Genomic DNA, 22,070 nt, shown 5'->3' with positions numbered 1-22,070 from the left:
GTTTTCTCAAAGCACACATTTTCCCCAACCTTATCTCGACCTTTAAAAGCCGATGTCCCAACTTTGTCATTCGTTTTCAGCGGACCGGGCTCGTCCTCTTCCCTCGCTGGCTCCTTTTCTTCTGCCACACTTTGCTGTTTCGCCCCCTAATTGTGTCGCCTTCATCTGTCACGGCCGTCTCGCTGTCAGAGAGGAACAGGCAGTGATGGATGCTAATCACTTTCCCCGTGTGCCCGTCCAGCCCGCGGCCCTCTCCGACAAGCTCAGCCCAGGCTTCCCTCCTTAAGCCTGTGAATAAATGAGCCGCTCTCCTCATTCCTAACACCGTTGTCCCCGTTGGTAATATACCTGTACTCAGTGTAATTGCCTCTGAACAGATGCAGTTGTTATTTCATTTGAAATTCAACTCATAAATATATTTTGTCTCAGCATATTTGCTGACTGGATCATATTCGGTAACTTGGAAATGAATTTGAATATTAGCTTTGTTGTTTATTATCAGAAATCAGAAGCCGGCTGGTTTCTGACTCCCAGACAGTGTACTGGGTTTAATGAGTGTTTCTCTGCAGTGCGGGAATTGGAATTCTGAAAAAATCCATTTCCAGTAATTGAGCTGCTGACTTCCTTTGTCAGAAAACATTTCGAGCAATTAAATATTGATGAGAATCACTCACGGCTGCATTGGATAGAGAACATTAGCTGTCGAACGAATACTGATTGATAAGGTTCTTCCAGAAACTTGGTGGAAATATTGAGCCATGTGTTAAAGGGGGCACGGGGGGTGCAGCGGTTAGCAGTGTCATCTCACAGCAAGAACTGTCTGGGTTTGACTCTCCTGGCCGACCGGTGTGGAGTGTGCATGTTCTCCCTGTGCCTGCGTTTCCCTGGCTTCATTGCACAGCACACAGACAGGCGTTAAATTAAAGACCCCCACTAGGAGATTTTTACTGGTTATGAAATGGTCTTGTTTTAATTTTGCTGCCTCTTTATGACCTAGAACAGCAAATGAGACAACCAGGATGAAAATTGGCAGGAAAAGCCAATGTTTAGGCAGAGGGAGAGGAAACTGGGGAAGAAGCAAGCGGGGCTACGCAGTAGGCTAAAGGCTAAAGGCTAAAGGCTAACTCGCGATACAGACCAGCGCTCCAGAGTCTCTTACAAACAAGATGGACACCACACCCTGACACGCAGCTGGGTGTGTGATCTTTATTTTTACATGAATATGTTGAGTAATTGGATCTTTTTGACTCAGAAATATTGGTGACTGTGAGCATGGATGTCAGTTCTGTGATAGAGTGCCGACCCATCAGGGTTGTGCCCCGCCTCTCGCCCAATGTCAGCTGGGATTGGCTCTAGCCCCCTGTGACCCTCAGAGGATAAGTGGTATAGATAATGGATGGATGCATTAAAGTAGTAAATCCACGGCAGCTGAACTTTTGTTCTCAAAGACAAAATTAATTCTCCTTTGTGTTGGTAGGTTTCCAGACGCCCTTTAACTTTTTGTGTTTTGTGTTTTGAAATACAAAAATGCATCTGATAACCATTTTCAATTGAATTTGCTGATTATTTGCCCCAAACATTTCCCAGACACAATAAAAACACCTCTAACTTTTTTCAACTCAATAGTTTAAAATCCAATGCTTTTCACTTTACTATCAGATAAGAAAATAAACACAGACCTTTGGAAGCTGTTCTACTTGATATTTTCCCTGAGAATATAATAAGAGTAGTTTTCAGTAAACTTTATATCAATTAATTAATCTGTTAAATTAATTGTTAGGATTCCGAACATTAAAATATTTTAGGCTAGGATGCATCACAACATGGACAGTAAATTATTTTCCCACCACAGGACAGACTCACAGGAACGTGTTAATACAAAAACCTGTATTGAGGGAAACTAAGGATGATAAAGTTGTCAAAAACAGAGCTCTGCCTTATGAAATAGTCTCATCATTCCCCTAAACAAGTTACCTGCCCACAGTGGATTATGGGATACAAAGGGCTGTGAAATATACTGGTATTATGTCCTACACGTTTGGGAAATGAAGGACATTGCCTGGAGCCTGCAGTTAAGTTATTGTCTTCAGAAAGTGGATCAGAAATGACACATCACACATCTTTACGCAGTCTACGGTTCAGCATCAAATGTTGTTCCTTAATTCTTCAGCGCTGGAAAACAAAGGCAGTGACAACTCTTTCCATTTCTCCAATGACTTTGATTCTACGGAAATTAGCATGCTTATAAACTAGCCTCAATCCCGGTGGTCCATCTCATCACTTTGCAATACTGTAGTGTGCAGTGTGCCCTGAAGAATTAATGCTGCTTTTATTATAACCTCTTGTCTTGTAAATTCCACAGTGTCTGCAGCTCTTGGCAGGTGACATGCACCCCCACCGGCTGCCAGCAACACACTGTCGGCTGTGCTGCGATGACAGTGATCGATATGTACATTCAGAAAGGTGCTAACCCGAAAAGCCCAGCAGGAAGGTTAGACTTTATGCTAGGGCACAATCTATGTTTTGTATAAATAGATAATTTCTGTTCATAAAGTTGTTGTAATGCTGTGGCAAGACTATCAGCAGTGGGATGAATATTATATATAATAAATTGATTAATTATGATAATGTAAGAGATAACAATCTGTTTCTAGGTTGAGGCTTAATGGTTCAACATTAAAAAATCATTTTCACTTGGTTCACATGCTGTTGTTCGGGCCTCACAGAGTCTGAGCTCTATAAGAATCCTGACTTTTGGGTTTGAACGTCTAAATCAAGACGAGGTGGGAGAATTCTGGAGTTGTGTTCCGCTTGCTTAGTTACCCTCAAGGCCATTTCCTGTCACAGCCACTCTGTCCACTGACAGAGAGGGATAGTCCCTGGGGAGATTGTTTTGGCCACTGACCCAAACATGCAATGAACTTTAAAGTTGGCATGAGGTCTTTCCTTCTTTGTGTGAGAGGAATCCACTCCAGTGAAGTTCAGCTCATGAGTCCAACATGTAGAGCTGAGAGGAAATGTGTTGAAATGCACAACATGCATGTCTCACCTACAGTATACAATTCAAATGATGTCAATATGTTCTGTGAATCCTCTGAGAAAAGTTTTGTTTCCTTTATACATTTACTGAATGTGAATTTACATCACACTCCCAAAAAAATTTCTGTGTAGTATTAAGTGTAATGTAAGTGTTCTTGTGTACTATTAGGTGTAATCAATACATAATAGGTTCACTACCAGAACAAAAAATATATCGAAATTATTCTTCTCCCCCCGAAAAAAGCACCTTATAGCCAATTGCCGTCAGTGGCTGAACTTGGTCTCTGTGAATCTCATTCAGTTGACGGCATGACTGATGTGAATGAGCTTCTAACTTTCTGTCTGCTGTGGTTTCAGCTACGCTTGGATTGGTCGATGTTTAACAACGTTGTGGTTGTAAGATCAGGGTTTAAGGAAGTGCACAGCAGCAGATATAGGAAATTACATGGTAGTGAATGGTTAACATGTCGTCTTTATGAGTTTGTTTGTCTGACAACAGAAAGATTAAAAGACGTGAATGACGACAGCCTTATTGGGATATCGTCTGCATTGATATTATGTATATGTGAGCACAGAGAGGAGGAGAGAAGCACATAGACAAAGGGCTGAAACCGGTTGACACAATAACATCAGGAATTTGCTACTCAGTCAATTACTTCATCCAGCAACATTAAGCAAGTATTAGTGGGGGCTATAGCTACCTTCAATTAAAAGTAATTGCAGCAGTTTCCAACTACCTCTTCAATGTGGGGATAATGAGGTCCAGCCATATTGCTCAGCCTGAAGTGTCTTTACATTACATATCATTTAGCTGACTTCCAATAAGTGCATTCAGCCATGAGGGTACAAACTCAAAACAGCAAGAACCACGAAAGTACATTAGCTTCAAAAGAGCCAAACTACAAAGTGCCACATGTAAGTGCAACTTCACTTAGACCCTCTTCTCAGCCAAGCTTCCGTCGGATGAGATGTGCTTTGTCTCATTGTCGTCCGTCCTTACAGCGTAACACGGTGTTAACAGCGTCACACACTCGCTTCCGCAGGCGACAATAGAGATAATGAAAAGCGATGATTCGCCATCACAGTGGCTCAGACCCCTCATCCGACACGTCCCTGTCAAATTCAAAATCAAAAGTGAAGTCGGCTGTCAACACATCACGGACCGCTGTGATGCTGACGAAGGTCAACAGATTGGAAAGGTCACCCTTTGCCCAGAATAGATTTAGACACCTTCGGAGAAAAAAAGGCACAAGTGAGTTTAACCCTCGATAAGAGTCTCCAAGTGAAAGTCTTCTGACTGAATGATGTGGGTGTATAAAATGCAGCTTACCCTCCCTGTGACACTGTGCCGATTCACTCACCAAAGGGCATTTCTCACTTCCCTGACATGTTTATAGCGCTGATTTGAGTCCTTGGAGCTTTTAATTGAAAGAAAAATAATGAATCTATTTCTATATATGGTATATATACACACTCCTATTGCTAAAACTGCAGTAAATCCTCCGTCATGACAGTTGTAATGTTGAGCATTGATTCAGCTTCATGGTCATCGTGGAGGCAGCGGTTTGTCGTGCTGTAGGAACTCTACTACATTTCTACCGACAGGTGTTTTCTATTATCTTGACCACTCCATTTATATCGGTTAGATTTATGCTAAAGAGGAGAAACACCTGTTATGTCTTTCCAATAAATTTGGAAACACATTTGCGAGGCTTGGAGATGTTGAAGAGCGCCACTAAGGACTGTTTGAGTTGAGATGAGAGTGTTTTCAAGAAGGGGAAGCACGGATGAGCAGAGTAGAACCCCCTGCGATGCCGGATTGGCAACTGCGCCCCCCGGGGTGTCGAGACACTCTGACTTAAAAGATAGACAAAGTGTAACAGCAGGCTAGGTGTACTATTTTCAGTCCGTTCAGTGTTTCCTGCAGTTTGTATGTGACTGTGACCAAAAGAAGACGAGCAAAACTGCACTGAAGTAGAGCATTTTCTGTGAAGGACCTGCGATAGTAAAATTCAAGAGGTTTTTGAGGTTCAGAATTACTCTGTCGGTTTCAGACTTTTTCCTCAATTGATTCCCTGAGCATTTTGGGTTTTTAAGCTGCTTTCACACATGCCCCGAACTCCGGATAATCTCCTTTAACCATCCAGAGGGGCTGTTATATGAGAACGCAAATGTCCGTCACTTGCTGCGCAGTTCCCCTCTGGCCGACCCCCGTAGTAAAAATTCTGCACAATGTTCGAACGAGCATTCACAGCATGTTTGTGACGGATGCAAAACTGAACAAAACAAAACAAAAAGAATACAAACATCTCAGATGTCAACTTGTAAACACAACGAGATTCAAAAGCTTCTGGTGATAAGGAAATCTGTTAGTGTCGGTGTGCTTTGATCTGAACCCCCATTGTGTAGACATTTTCTATGTTCATGCCTGAGAAAGGCTTTAGAGTATTGGGACTATTCTGATGATGAGAATGACTTGTTGTTAGCAGGAGTGGGAGCTGGGAGCAATCAGTATTTTCTGTGTTGATCGAAGGAATATGCCGATTTCAGAGTTGTATTTGTTTCTGCAGGCTTACCTGTATCCACCCATGCTTTGGCTCATGTTTGTGGCCATTTGCGTTTTCTTTTTATCGTTTGTCTTAACTCTGGCACAGAGACACGATGAGCCCATTCTCAATACCGCCTACAAAATTCCAGTCGACTCTGCTTCTTTGCCAACAAGGTAGGCAGCTGTCAATGAGCACACAGTGAGACCTATTTCAGTGTCTGAAAGAAAAGGAATTGAATTAAAAAAGCTGCAGAACCTGGCTGTGAGGCCTTTTTAAAGAACTGGTATATGATCAACCCCCCTTCAAGATTTTATTACACATATCCTCGAGAGGTTGGCAGGAATTTCCCATCGTGGAGAAGTTGTTGTTCATCGCTTGTCCTCGCTGTAGATGACCGTGTTTGCCTGCAGCCCCATCAAGGCTGGTAAAAACATTTATAGTCTCCAGATATTTGGGTCTTGAAGGTCTTTGACTCTCTATTCACTTCCCACTGCTCATGAATATTCTCAGAAGGAGCTGTCTCAAGGAAAAAAGGATAAGGAATGAATAAGAGCAGCGAGCAAATTAACAATCAGACCACCGAGCATGAGGTTTGGTCGTTTTTGTGTTTGTGAGATTGTGTTGAGTAAAAGATAATCTAGCTGAGCTGTCTCCCCTGTGTCTGTCAATAAATATATTATTTTCTATTATTTATTTATTTCAATATATGTATCCAAAGGTAGGACATTGATAAATTAACTCAAGTAACCTGATTTTATATTCAGGTGAGAAACCCAGTTTGTTTTACATGGTCTGTAGTTTGGAGAGAATCTGCCGTCTGCTTTCCGTGTGCTGCTCAGCCGAGGCCATTTATTATCTTTTCACATCCTTGAAATCTTAAGAGAAAACACTGGAATTCACTTAGACATCTAGAAAGAAAAAAAAAAACAAGTTTACGCACTACGTTGCTCGGCTCAGCGGAACCAGAGATGCGGAGTTCTTCAATATTTATTTCAAATCCAGGAGGTGCACTAAGAAACGTTTCATCAATAATACAAATCCCCCTTGTTGCTGTTGCTTGTCAGCCGGCTGTCTGACTGTGTGCTCACCAGGAGAGAACCTGATTGAGTCTGCTCTGCCTCGGATGGAATTAAAGTTCAACCTAGCTTGACTGGATTTGACATGGAATATCAGTTAGTCTCTTAACTGGGTCAGGTTGTACATTAAAGCCGCTGTAAGCTCCCTTACTTCAACAGTCTCTCGTGTGTGTGTCGCTGCCAAGCTCTCCTGTGTTCCCGGGAGATCCAGTGTTTGACGTGAGCGTAAATAGTGTTCGCACCTCTTGCACATTTCTCAGCTTTTCAATCGACTTATTCACACTTTATTTGTTCATTAGAACTCCTCCTCACTTTTCTCCTCCTTTGTGATATTTGTTCCTTCACCTCCTTGATCTCAATTCTGAAGTTTTCCATTTTTCTGGGAATATTTTGGCTGCCAGTTTATTCCTTAGATGTTTAGTGATACATAAAAGTGAGAGAGATTGTTTTGAACCACAGCAAAAAGGTGACAACCAACTATAAGTAGATGTGAGAGTGAAAGCCTGTTTGTCTCTGTCTGTTGGGCCTATGATTGACTGGCGACCTGTCCAGGCTGTACCCTGCCTCTCATCCAAGGTTAGCTGGGATTGGCTCTAGCCCCCCCCCCCTGCAACCCTCAAGGAATAAGTGGTATAATGGTAGGTGTAGAAATTGAGAAACTTCCAAACACAGCTTCTTAGATGCTTTGGCTTTGTGATTATTCGCTTTGCTTGTTGGCGTCCTCCTTTTTTTTCGAAGCTAAACAACATAACCTTACTGGTTTATACTTTACTGATGGGTCAAGCTGACAGTGAGTGCCGTCTGCTGGATTACAAGGCAAACTACTTCAAACGCTCTGATGCCCTTTTACCCACGAATATTTAAATTCAAACAGGTAATTACAGTTCGGATATGAACCTTTTCCCTCAGAGCAACTTAAGATCTTGGGCATGTTTGAAAGCTGCTAATAAGAAGCTGTGGGTGTTGCATCAAAACAAAAACCTTGACCTATTGCACAGACAGCTCTTGTCATCATTTCAGGAGTTTTTACTTTATGCCACCAATTTGAAAGCAAAAAACTAGAGTCAACCCGGGAGTATCTGCCTCCAGTAGTCACCTTGTGCCCAGATCTCAGCTATAAAACCCCTAAATTAAATCCTGTCATCATAACCAAAAATGAATCACGGCCCAGTTTACAGAAATAAGATCCAGGTTGTAAAATAGGGACTTTTCCATTACCCGGATTATCAGTGATCTCGTAGTCAAAGTTTTTAAATTAAAGTTATAATAAGGTGGAAATTTCCATTATGAGATTCCATCTAAAGCGGCTACTTGATACACTTCATATTTCACGGTGGTCTTATTTAAAGCACACAGTCATAATCTTTTTCCCCCATTGTCCTTTAATGCTGTGGGAGCACTAATGTGCCATGAAGGATGAGCTCTTTGGGAAGAAGTCACGAAAATCTGTGCACCGTTATTTTTGAGCAACAACATTTTTCTCAAGTGTTCCAAAGCCGCGGCTGCATCTTGACAGTGATTCGTGTCTGAGAGCAGGTCAGAACGCTGCAGGTTCTCTGATAACCTGACGTCTGCCCGGTGCAGGCAGAGTTCTGCACCTCAGGAAGTAAGATGGGCCGGAGACAGTATGGTGCTATCAGTATGTCCCCCCCCCCGTCTCTTATCTACCCCTTCTAGCCTCATGCGAACTGGATCTGTGCTGCTGCCCTCATCATGGTGTCTCGTTATCACAAAACGCACGCTTCAGAGCCCAGAGGGACAACAACGAGATATTTATCAAGCTGTTTTTTTAACGAGAATTATTTTTACGCTATTATACATACACACGTTCCTTGGCCTGACAATATTAGACGCCATGCACTGTATTGGATTTGCTAATATTGGTATTAGACATAATATATAACCCTCCTTTTGGATCGTAATCCTATTTTCTCCAGCAACTATCTTATTTTGTAATTAGGATGTTTGCTCCACTCCCAGTCTGACAAGTCGTGTCATTCTTCGACGCCCTGGGCTGCGTTGATGTTTTCCAGTCATGCAACTTCACTTAGAATAATATATCAAGGCTTGTTTTTTTTTCACGTTTGTTTTCTCAAATTGACTTTCTGTCTAGCTATCAAAACTTGCCTAAGAGGATTAATCCACTAAACATTCCTCCCTTGTAACAAGTACAGCACCCCCCCCCCCCCACACACACACACTCTGCCCTCTGGACTTTAACCTTCTCACTGCCGGGACATTTTAGCTCTGATGTTTGGGGAATTTGCTTCTAATGAGGAGGAGCAGGGTAAATTAATTTCAGTTGATATGTAACTGTGAACTGTCACTTTATACCAGTTTTTAATGAACACACACTCTGGCTCCAAATGCACTTTATTTTGTCTTTCTTTTTGAATAGTGGGAGGATTTAAAGTCTATGGTAAAAACACACACTGGTCCAACACTGTCAGAGTCATTAACAAAAGTGGGCAACCCTTAACAAGGCTTCACGTACTTCCATTGTTCATCACTTACAATGTAATGAACATCATTTTCAGTTTTAAATTACCTAAACATTTTACTTTTGATCTTTGTTTTCCGTTTGAGATGATTGACTCGACTGACATTTTTTAAAAAGTTGGAAAATGGGGTTGTTGGAAAACATCCCACTGGTAATTTATACTGTGGGATGGAAAAAGGCATCAGCCTGAACACAGAGGGAAATGCTGTAGAAAAATACATTTTGCATATTTGCTCAACTGGAAATTATTGGAGATATTCCATCTTGTCGAATTTGTTTTTGTTGCATTGGAACTGATTATATGGGAAGGGAAGGAGGAGAAGTAGGTTCAGTTTGGGGGCGATGCAATAGCCAAATGATTATGGAGCATAACCTACCACATGGTGACATATGCTTTGAGCAGCAGATACTCAGTTTGTCTAATGTTTCTCTCTCTGACCCATTTTCCTGCCTCTCCTTCCTTATGTCTATCTAGATAAAGGCAAAATATATAATAAAGGTATGCTAAGTTTAATTAAACAGTTTATACAAATTCCTTGTTCCATATATACAGTATATGCAGGTTTTGGACTTAACTGCATCTTTTCACTGTCGGTAGTAACAAGCTATTTTTCTTCCCCTGGATCAGATGTCTGATGCATTTGACAGTGACCGGATCATGAACTTGCAGAGCAAAGCAATAAATATGATGAACTCAAAATCTTTGTAATAAAACTCAACAGCTCTGTGCACAGGGATGATCTGCAGCAGCGAAAACCAGAACAAATATTCCTAAACCTAATCACTCAGCTGCCCTTTACATCCGTGGGGGCCGTTCCTTATAATTCCACAGACCTGCTGCGCTGCGGGGTTACAAAACTTCTGCTGCTCATTCGTGAAGTGCATAAACAACCAGGTTTAATCTTAAGAAGACCGTGTTCTTTTATAAATTACTCATGTGAACTTGGACATACTCAAAATCGTTAAACTCGTTAAAATCGGGTTATGTAGGAGGACTGGAGACACAAAATATATCACTCTTGGGAATTGTCCCGGTTGTGTCATGGCTTTTGATTTCAGATTTGCAAGGGAAGCATTTCAGAGTTTTATTCTGTTCTTTCAAGTTGGCATTTTTGAGAGTGATTGATCAATGTGTTTTTCTTTTAAACCATTAATAAACACTGAGAGCTCACAACTCTCCATTGCTGACACTGTGCTGTAAATTCATTAGCCTAAATGAATAAAAAAAGCTTTATTATCTTGGACAGAAGGTAAAGTTTATGGTGCCTGAACAAAAACTTTTTTTTTTCTGTGCCACCAGCAGGAAAGAGGTGAGTCAGCACCTCCGTCTTCAAGCACACACTAAAATAATAACTGTGGGCAAACATGTTCTCTGCGTTTTTATGAATGTAATTTATATTCTTATTCATGCAGACCTGTTCTGTGTCCCCAGTCATTTGTACTTTGTGCTGTCTGATCCGTACACGTTGGTACTTTATAATGTTGTTTACAGGATTGATGCGAGATGTGCATTGGCTTTCATCGTTCTTGCACTTCCTCTATTTGTCAATTAAATAATAAATAGCTTTTCAGTGTCTTAATTTGAGAAGAAATGCATGTATTTCTTCTTTTTAATTAACATATTCCCCTTCTTACATAAAATGTAATTAATAAATACCTTGTTAACAGAGAAATAACGACATAGATTTAACGTAATCGCTCCAGAAGTGGCACCGACCTTGTTTCTCTATTTCAAAACTGGATATTTAATTGTTGTCTCTTGTCTCCTCCCGCCTGCAGAAGATGCAGCACCACTGAACACCCATCAGCCTTTAGATGTGTGAGGCACAAACAAAGAAACCTGAACATCAAGAGTCCACAGTAACAGTAAGACTCCTAATCTGCTCCCTTCAGAACTGTCTGAGAAATGATCGTTATCATTCTCATGCTAATGTTTAGTGGAAGTGCTCCTGCCACTGGATCCAGAACAGAAAGATGACTGTTCTTTTGTTTTCCCTGTAGTTATTGGTTGCTTTACTTCAGTAGTTTGAATGATAAACAGTGGAACAGCTGGAGTATCATTAGAAACTTCACTTGGCAAAAGAAAAGCTCCTATTAGAAGAGGCAAAGATGGTGAGACCCAAGTACAAGTATGATGCAGAATCCTTGTACATTTGCAATGAGCATTTGATTAGTAAATAAGTGATGAGCCACGCACTTCGTACCTTAAGTGAGAAAACAGTCTCCTGCGTCTTCTTCACTTTGCGGCGCTGATTCCCGAGGCACAGTCGGGATAGAGAGTTTACACAGAGGCCCAGGAAAGGAGAGTGTCGTGCCACCAAGTTGAACCTTTGAGATTTTTCTTTTATTCACAATGGCTGCGTTATAGAAAATGTGATCAAAGATTTTCTTACCCACCTCGTGAATAGTTTTCCTTCTGCAGCAGCACCTCGCTTACCATTTAAAGGAGGACAGTTTGCAGAAGGTCTTTTATCGTGTTCCTCCTATCTCAGCTTCAGATGACCTCTCGGCTGTTGCTGAGTGCCTCGTCTTCTCCTCATAGACAGTTTGACTGTCAGCGAAGTGAGCCTGGAAAGTCTTTTCATGTATAGTTTGAGAATAGAGTTTGCCTGACTCCCCAATGCAGTCAGCACATTCAAAACAGTGGCTGACAGTAAAATATGGCCGTATATGAATGACTTTGTGTGGAAGCTGGGGGGATGTCTTATCACGCAGGAACAGGGGTGTAGATTAGAAGTAAATTATTGAGGTAGATTTGGGTCATAAATGGTCCACTGTAATCCGTCTTTTAGATTTATGAGTGTGTCACATCGGTTAAAGTGCTATTTTCGTTCTCTATGAAACAAAACCACAATCCTCAGGTCATTTCAAGTGTTATTGGCAACATGCTACGATATTCTATCGCCTAACCGACAAGATCTTTCTCTCAAAATGACCTTGTTTACAAAGTGAACTCTAATCTTCTTTAAATAGTCATGAGAAGTCAAATATGGTGGATGAAAGGCGAGATGAACGGGGAGAGAATTAGCTGGTGGATGGCGAACTTGTAGCTGTACAGGAAGCAGCGTACGCGTCCATTCATCGTGGCTTCAGATGAAGGTCCTCGACAGATGTGTTCAATCTTTATCCAAACACTTCGGAGGAGCTGCCCCTTTCAGATATGCTCTGCTCGGTCAGCTGTTTCCAGAGATGGGGTCAGGATGTGGTTAGCTTAGTGTAGCATAAAGTCTGGAATCAGAGCGAAACAACGAGTTTCACCAATACCTCTAATGCTGACTGCTTTAGTATGACTAAAGAAATGTTAACTCATGGCCTTTGGTTTTTCGGGGGGGAGGGAGGAGTGTGTTAAAACAACTTCCCTAATAAACAACATGAGAGTTATCCACCGAATACCTCTGTGCAGCCGCCGCCTGGGACTTTCACTGTCAGTGTGAGGACGAGCTTTCAGGTGGCTGCTCTGGCTTCCATTAGCCAGGCAGGTATCCATTAACCGATGTTGTGCTCATTCAGCTCGGGGATCCCTGGGTGAGTGAATACAACACTGCACCACTTTACACTCGTTCACTGAGCATGTACTTTTTAAAAAGGATTTCACATCTAGACTGTTTCTACTAATAGCAAAGCTCCGATAAATAAACCCTGACTTACAACTTCCAACCCTGAGCTTCAGACTGTGACTACATTTAATCGCATTTTGTGACTATTTTTGGAGATAACGCGAGTGCATTTTATAACGAGGCGCACCATTAAATCCATTGAGGGAACTAACTTGTACAGATGAGGTTCAGTCAGGGAATAAGAGCTAGAAGGAGCCAGGCCCTAGTGGTCCTCAGGGGGAAGTGCTCCAAAGGGAGGGGAAGGAGAGGCACACTGGAGGAAGTTCCATTTTACTCGTTTTGTTGTAATGAGCTGACCACAAACCTTGTGTTTCCATTTATGATTTTCTTTTGTTTAATGTTAATGTTTTAAAAAAGCTCCATTTAACTTAACGAGAGCTCTTAAAGCCCCACTTCACTTTGTGACTTTGAAATGAAACAGCACATTTCTGTATCGTGTGAATTGTCTTTTAACTAGCAAACATTTATCAGTAAAACTGTTCGGATGGGGAAAATATGAATGTGTTGCATTACTAAACATTTTTCACATGATTTTTCAATGTAGATTCAAAGATAGAGATATGCAGTTCTTGCACATTGTAATTATCATGGTTTCACATGAAGATTTGTGCGGGACCTTCACTGTGACAGGCAAGTGGGACAGCTGCTGCCGTTTGGTAGACATCACACACACACACTGGGGCATTAAAGTTGTCCAATCACTTTGACAAATTTCTGTCAATTAGATTCCAGAGAGGCCATTAATGAGATCGGTGTATATAAAATATGATTTTACCTTGAGGGGGCAATACCCAGAACCGGCCCTCGAGCGCGTAAATCATCTCTTCGCCGTGATTTGTTGCTCGGTGTGAGCTAACTGGAATTTGCCCTGGTTTGGAAGGTGGCCTGCAGGAGAGCTGTCAACCTCACCAACCCCCAACACCACCGGGTCAGAAGACTTCATCGTTATTTTTTGATTTAATCCTTGTACGCAAAGAGTTTCTGTAAAAATAGGAACCTGCAAAGAAGTGAGTCTACCGTCAGTTGCTATTCACAGACTTTCCAAAGAGATGTGTTGGAGTCAGAACAGACAGAAACTTTACTTTTACTCCTCCTGATCTTTCTTTTGGAAATATCAGACTGGCAAGATGTTTTCTTCATGAGATCTGCAGCTCTCAAACGCTTGAAGGAAGAAGATGTGATATTGCCACACGTCTGAATTCTAACAGCATCCACACTCTGTGTCATAACACTTTGTTTCCCTGTGAAACAACACAGACATTTATCAGGCAACATGTCTTCAAATCCTGATCAGTGTGTTGCATACAGGTGAATCACTGCCAACTGAGGGGCTGGTCTCTCTCAAATCCTTTTTACAGTGTTCCTTATTTTCTCCACCTCATTTATCATCATGGATTACACAGTTAGAGAAAGCAGTGATCCAATTAAGGCATATTTGGCACAACTCATTAACCTCTAACGGCTTAATTTGGTGATATCTCGTTATATGGACCGCAGCCTCTCTTGCACAGTGACGCATGAATTATTGAGAGGAGTATTTTTTCCTGACTTTTGGTATTTTAATTCTCTGAAAATTGCTTCACATTTTGCAATGTTTGGGGGATTATGAATTGTGTTTTGCGCTTCTCCATCTGTCTTTGTTGTTGTGAACATTTTATCTCTTTAGGGAGTTTCTTCAGATTTGGCACAAACGTTGTCAAAGGATGAACTGATTAGAAAGGTCAAGGGTCACTATGACCTCACAAAACAAAATTGTTTTGCCATAACGCAAGAGAATCCTAACTGCATGTGAGTCTGGATGTGAACCGCCACTGGACTGGTTTGTGGAGGTGTACAACCACGTGGAAATAACTAGTTACACTTTTGTTTTGGCTTGACGCAAAAACAGACACGACTATACACAGAGAAAAAGGTTTTTATTTAGTACAGTTCAGAAATATTGCTGGAATGACGCGTAGCGATGACCACGTGGAGAGTACAGAGATCGAGTCCTTGGAGGTGAAGAGTGAACAGGTGGGAAGGCAGGCGGACGATGATCAGGTGCTGGATGATCCAGGTGGAGGGAGGAGTCATCGCCACGCCCAGGACACACACATGGGAGAGAGGGACAGACAGACAGAACGAGGGAACAAGGGGAAAACACACAAAGGACAGACACACGTAAAACCCTGAGTCACGGCAGAACTGGACGGTTAACAATTGACCAGTCAAGTTTGAAATTCCTAATGATGGGGAAACAATCCTCCATATGGGACACTAACCTGGACATGACTCTTCATAAAAGAAATAGTGTTCAGTACGTAAAACAAGGTTTCACATCTCTGTCACTAATGATACAGAATAAATCAGGTTAGAACCAAATTAAATGCCAACATGTCAGCGCTGGTGACACGAGTCAGTGGAGGTCGTCTTGTACCTGCTGCAGGTTGAAACAGGTGAAGGAAGAACGGTGGAATTCTTCCAGTGGAATAAAAGTTAATTTATTCATTCATATTACAGCATAACAGCAAACGTAACGTGACCTATCGAGCTGTCGAGAGCAAACACGCGGCTGACGAGAGGAACATTAACAGAAGAGACCCCCCTCTGCTTTAACCTTGTACTTCCTGATATTGCATGGCCGCTCTATTCTAATTAACTTCAAATTGTAGAATCCAGCAAAAAGCACTGGTTCGTGACCTGTTGAGTTTCCTGCCGCACATTTCGGTGAGGTACATTTATCAAGTGTGTGATGTGTAACTTATTCTAAAGTGAATGTTTGTGCTAACGACTAACTGCTCAAGACAGAGTTTACAGTTATACAAACACAGACTGTAGTGTGTCATTGTTAGCTAATAAAACATTGTGTTCAAGCAAGTAAGACTGAATGCTGAGTATTTATATTTAAAATGTTTTTAGTTTGAACTCAAATTTCACCGAGTATAAAACTATACCATGCAAGTGTTTGGACTGACAGCTCCCTGGTGGCCATGTTGGTCTGCAACCCACATGAAATCCTTTTTTTAGCACATTTAAGCTCCAGCCTGGTTCATAATTATGGTCTGGAGCCTGTTCAGTGAGGTACCAGCTGAGACTTTCATGTGATGTAGAAACATTTGTTGTTTTTTTTAACTTTGTTTTTCTGGATATAATTGGGCCGTTCTCTCCCATTAACTTCAGTTCAGTCTTTTGTTGTGTGTTAGTGGGTTTTTGGGATCCAGCTAGTGACTACCTGAGGGACCACATGCAATAAGCAGCTGTGTGTTGAAAAGACTGAAACATTCCAAGGAGAAGAGTTCTATAAAATAAATAGTAAAGTTTTCTCAGGGGCTGAATTCGTAGGAGGTTGAGTGACGGCCACCTGCAAAGCTTACGTGACAATATTTTATAATCATGGACTGAATAAAGATGGATCCTGGGTGGATCCTTGATAGGTCCCCCAGTTGTCAGACCACTTTTATAGCATCATATAACTGATTGAACAGTGTGATAAGCTCCATATATATATATAGCCCAAATTTTGTATTTAATCTGGGCTATATATGATCGTTTAAGTCACTAGAAATGGCTTCCTGTCGTTATATATTTTTTAAAATAATTTAAAGTTTGTTGTTAGATGGGTGCAGGGACATATTTTTATGGTTTGCACAACTTCTAATCAAAGCGTTGATCCTTTGACATCTTGAATAAACACAGGAAAACAGCCTCCGTCATGTTAAATCTTTCATATGAGGAAAAAAAAAAGAAAGATTCTGGGGAATTTTAACCACAATACAATGCATTCTGGGAAGTATGTGAGTGAGACAACAGTGTTTCTGAATAACTTTGACTCATTACGAAACTGCGGCAGGACAAATTAGAATATGGTGGGTCACCACAGTCTAGATAATTAAATTAACTGGGTAGAAGCTGTCACTTCCTGTTTTGAGTTGAGCCCCCTCCTCTGTGCTGGTATGAAACTGACAAACACTGAAAAAAGCAAGAAAGTAAAGAAAACTGAGCTACTAAAATATAATTTGATTAATTTTAGGTATTTTCCTTTTCCTTTTTCAGGCCGAAAGCCAAAACGCAGCTTTGAGGACTGTCTGCATTTATCGCTGCACCGTGAGATTAAGCCACATAAAGTTATCAAACTGTTCATGTGAGAAGTTATATTCTGCAGAGAGGTAATGTTGGTCGTTTGCTGTTTGCCCATAAAGCCGTCAGCAGCAGGCAGCTGAGATGAGATGAGTGTAATAACAAATGATGAATGTTATTTACTACAGTAAAGTTGGTGAACTTAAATACTTCCACAGAGCCTGAGGGTGACTGCACATAGTATTAGAGGGAAACCTATTATACATTTATCCTTTACTAGCTTGACTTTTGTTTTTTCCTGTAAGACTTTATAGGCATCTCTGTTTACATTTTAATAGTCCAGTCAAGTTCGATTTATTCAAACAGCACATTGAAAACATCAGGAGTTGAGCCAAAGTGCTTTACAAATCATGTTGCAAAGGAAAAACAAAAGAATGGATAAATGCAAAAGTACAGAGAGCCAGAGAAAAACGCAGAAAAGACACAAAAGATACGACAAGTTCTAAGAATTCTAAGCAAGATTAAAAACTTAAAATTAGATTTAGAATTATTGAGAGTGGGACAAGATTTAATGTGACAGTCACGGTGCCGAGTGGATGAATCTTAACTTTGCCTGTCTCCTTTGTTTCTTGAGGCAAAATCCATATTACAATGTTTTCGTTGGCTTTTGTGTCCATTCACGTACACCGGGCACGTGTGTAAACAGGAAACAGATTGTCTACTATATGCAACCAGTGGCTTACGTATACAGAAAACACAGTGATGAGAAACAGCAGTGGTGAAAAGTAAGAGCAGGGGTTTCCTGTCTTGGACTGACGATGGGGGGGGGGGACAGGGACAGGTTTACAAAGCTGAACCTTCACTGCAGGTAGTCGAGTAGTGACTGATTAGAACCAATCAGGATGAGACCATGTGGGGACGTCTCTGTTTTTGCCTGTTCATACAACATCCAGGAGTTTTCAAACTACAACAGGGATATAAAACTTCTCCTGATTAGAAACTGGAAAGCAGACGTAAGCGTAACAACAGGGATGTGTTATAAAACTAAATAGCAGTTGTGTTGATGCAGCCTGAATTTGGCAGACATATTCAAAATACTGACAAAAATGTATCCAATGAATTGTTGAATTTCAGTATTTTGAACGAGTTTCAGTACTTTTACTGATCCCTTATGTGTCGCCATGTTAACATTTTTAATTATCCAATAATACCCCAACAGCTTCATAGCCCGATAAAAGGTATAATGGCTTCAGACAGTCTGGTTTTAATATCATCTCCAGCACGTTACTCTTTGTTTGTGTTGCACGTGGAAGACAGTTCGTCACAAACCCTGCTATTAATATTTGAGTTTGAACACCCCTTGGGTTTTTTCAGAATGATTGAACAAAAGAGCTTAGTGACAACTTTCATCCGGGGGGATTACAGTGTGTTGTTGTTTTCGACGCCGTCTTATTACAAAGAGAGAGCGGCTGCGTTTACACTGATTCACGTCAGAGGACGGTGCCTCTGAACCTCTTGAGTCTGAATCAAATGGATTTTTAAGAAGTGCTGGATCCATGTTAAAAGTAGGCTGTGTGTAAATCACCTCACACAACACTTGCCTGTGTTATGTTGTAGTGTAATGTAGAGCAGCAGCCACTGGAAATGATTCCTTGCACCCTTGGCTGTAGTCATCATCATTGTTGGCTCGGTGTCTGGCGCTGGGACGTTTTTTCCCGCCGTGCCTGCACGAAATAACATCGCAGGTAAAACACATTACTGCTTGGAGGAAACACAAATCATGTTGAGGCTGCAAATCTGAGTGAGAATCCTCCGAGATGCTTCTCATTGAGATGCACATTCCTGCCTCTCCACCCACTCCCCCACTCCCACACACACACACACACACACACTCATTTCCCGACTGAAAGATGAGATAATTGGACTCTGAACTTGTGTAAATCTGTAAACCATAAGAATTGCTAAATCATTAGCGCGGAAAGAGTTGCTGGTGGGATGGAGACGCGTCGAATCCTCTGCGTATTCGTTATTTGGTTTGTCCAACTTGATTTCTCTCCCCATACATTTTAATGCTGGGATACGGGGGAGAAGTTGCCGTAGCCTAGTTATTAAACAAAGTATGAACAGATGACTCATTGATATTGTTTTCAAATGTTGACCTAGTTGCGTTGGAGTTGTTGTGTCTGTTTTCCACTGCTTTGAATGTTGTGTTGCTTCTCGGAGAATGGACAAGTTGTTATCTGTGTGCGCTGTAGCAGAGGCAACTTACACGTTTACATAAAAATGTGTATACGGGCACAAATAAGATAAAATGTGTCACACATGTCATCGATTACAACTTCACATTTTTTCCACTTCATTTGTAACATGAATTCTCAACCTTTTTACTGTGTGTGTGTGTGTGTGTGTGTGTGTGTGTGTGTGTGTGTGTGTGTGTGTGTGTGTGTGTGTGTGTGTGTGTGCGCGTGCGTGCATAAAGGGCCCCCACTTTCCCGGAAAGTGTCTGGTCCAGCCACTTCCTCTACCCCACCACAGCTGTTCATACAAGACGCAAACATGAAATGATACAGGCCAGAGCAAAGAAAAACCCTAGAAAAATAAAGTGTGAACAGCCCAGATCCTGTGAGAACTGCCTGTTTTAAATGGCCTCTGAGGCACAAACCCAAACTTCTGCTCGCCAGCAAGACCACCTCCAACTCCAACTCCACCTCCACCTCCACCAGCCTCTGCCCTGACCAAGCTGAATAAGCAGAAGAAGGAATGCCCCTTCGTACTTTGAGTGACTTGCTGGAAACCTGTTTGTGATCTGGATTTTGTTTTTGACCTCTTTCCCAAGGTTGCTCTTATTTGATGACAATTTACATAATACAACTTTCAAGAATTCTTTTCTTGAAAAATGGTCAGATCCTGAAGCAGTTGTACTTCCCTGAGAGACACTCAAACGGCCGTAAAGGAGTCAGACAGACGGTTTCCTGATCAGACCCCGAGGGAGAGACGCTTTGCATGAAGTTGTCAAAGGGGGACATCAGGCTCTCGGTGTTTGTCCTCTGCTCCTCTCTTTGACAGATAGAAAGAACAATCAAGTGACAGATTTTAAAAGTGGTACGCACCGTGGGAGGCTGTGGCTCAGGCGGTACAGCGGGTTGTCCACTAACCAAAAGCACCAGCGGTTCCTTCCCTGGTCTCTTCCATTCTGCGTGCCAAAGTGTCCTTGGGCAATACACTCGGCACCAAATTGCCCCTGACGGCTGTGCCTGCAGGGTGTGTGAGTGAGGGATGATGGATTAAGATGCTCTGTATGAACGGGTGTGAATGGGTGAATGGAAAACTGTACTGTGAAGAACTGTGAGTGGTCGTCAAGACTGGAAAAGCAACAGATCATTTCCTCTCAACTCTCAGGACACATGTTGTTTTTTTTGCCTGTTTGTGTTTCTGGAGTACAGGAGAAAGAATAATTACATTATTTAATTGATATAATCTCACTGAGAAGCAGATCTTTTATTACTTTGCCTGTTGTGCTGAGGCTTTGGGCCAGTTTACGTTTTTGTGATCACGAATCACACGCAGCAGGAACCGGGTCGTCAGACTGCAACCTCTGGCGTGTTGGCTTTATAGGTCACCTCTGGTATGTAACGGTGCATCGCAGGGGAAACAGTTCCTGGCAAACGGGGGTCTCTCTTACTTTTTTTTTTTTGCACATGCAGAACTCCAAAAGAATCCATTTTAGACAAACTGTGGGCGGAGGAGGTTGGGTTTGAATGTCAAGTATCATGTGTCGAGGCAAAAAGCTTCTTGTTGAGTTTGCAGACCCCATCATCTCTGCTCGCTGCAGTCCTTAGTGTACCACCATCTGGCCCACAGCTGAAAACTATTAGGATCTGCTGGAACTTCCTCCTCTCTATTCCTCCCCAGTTGGAAGGCGAGTAAGTAGCTTTTATCTCAGCTCTGTTGTCTTTGATTTGCATGTTTCTCTCCATGGATCATTTTCTGTGTCTTTCTTCTTCTTGCTTCTCCCTCTAAAAAGGCAAGCGGTGCTTTTTCCTTGAAAGTACGTCAGGGTGCTGCATTTGATCCACGGCAGTTCTCAGTGCCAGGCTGTGATAGAGAGAGCAAGCCTGGCTTTTAGATTAAACACCAGGACACCACGGGTTGATTCGGCCGAGGAATTGTGGGACGAAAAATTCACAAACAGATTGTAGTTTGCGATGTGTTGTTGTTGTGTGTTGCGCGTATCCAGCAAGATTCCAGAGCTGGGGAGAGTAAAGAGAAGCAAACAAAGGATCTTTGTTGATTTTCCTTTCTGAGGCATTATGTTGGAGTGCGTCTGTCCCATGTTAAAAGCCTGCTGCCTTCTCAGTGCATATGGGTCAGATTAGTGTGTGGCTGAAAGGCATTTGTAAATGGGATGTTAACTTTGCCTTCTTTCTTTCTCCAAATCAGACTTTTCAAACGTTAACTTCCGTCAACCTTCTGCCTTTGGATTCATTTTCTTTGTTAAATGGTTGTAGGGGTACGAGGAGTCGACTTCACAGGGTCAAAGTAGGTCGCGCTCACTTCCAGAAAGTTTATTTCCCAAATTCCGATAGTTTGAGTCACTGAAGGTGAGTTGTTCTGACTCTGGGCTTTGAGATTGCTTTGCCTTTGGCAGTGAAAGTTAGTAAATGTAGAGCAGGCTTATATGTTTTTACTTATTTTATACATCATTAAAACTTAAGAAAGAGAAAAACTACTCTTCAGTTCAGACTGTTGAGTGTGTATGTATTCTTTAGGGATCTTTCAAGTTTTCTTGTGTGGTTTTAAATGAGTTTGTGTGTTTTCTGTATCATGTTAGACATTCATATACTGTAGCTGTTTGTTGTGGGTTTTAATTACAGTGTAATTGTGCTTTGTAGGGTTTTTAGTGTCCACTTACTTTGGTTATTGGACCTCATAAAGTTGCATTATTCATAATGATGGAGGATAAATGTGCTGTTAGGTCTGCTGAGTGTACCGAGAGCCCGGTGAGGACTCTGTTTGGAAATGAACAGACCTAACCTGCTGCTCCCACTGCAGCGAGTAAACACTGACAGAGACTGAGGAAGTTTGCAGCTCAGTGTTAAGTTACTGTGTGTATCTGTGTGTGTGTGTGTGTGTGTGTGTGTGTGTGTGTGTGTGTGTGTGTGTGTGTGTGTGTGTGTGTGTGTGTGTGTGTGTGTGTGTGTGTGTGTGTGTGTGTCTCGGGATCGACGCTTCT

At 41.8% G+C, this 22,070-nt stretch overlaps 1 protein-coding gene across 7 annotated transcripts in view; it reads left to right on the top strand.

The window, feature by feature from the left end:
* Window positions 1-22,070, top strand: part of gulp1a (GULP PTB domain containing engulfment adaptor 1a) — a 59,781-nt gene that overhangs the window by 12,840 nt on the left and 24,871 nt on the right. For 5 of the 7 annotated variants that reach the window (XM_034574775.1, XM_034574777.1, XM_034574770.1 and 2 more), the window contains exon 2: window positions 10,944-11,030. The gene's annotated coding sequence lies outside the window, so the exon portion shown is untranslated. Of the gene's footprint in view, window positions 1-10,943; window positions 11,031-20,541; window positions 20,761-22,070 lie in introns of all 7 variants that reach the window. The other 2 variants (XM_034574772.1, XM_034574771.1) reach the window with 2 other exon arrangements.

Source organism: Hippoglossus hippoglossus, chromosome 21 (genome assembly GCF_009819705.1).
Source record: "Hippoglossus hippoglossus isolate fHipHip1 chromosome 21, fHipHip1.pri, whole genome shotgun sequence".
In the NCBI taxonomy this organism is placed as follows: domain Eukaryota; kingdom Metazoa; phylum Chordata; class Actinopteri; order Pleuronectiformes; family Pleuronectidae; genus Hippoglossus; species Hippoglossus hippoglossus.
This window is presented reverse-complemented; position numbering and strand designations above follow the sequence as displayed.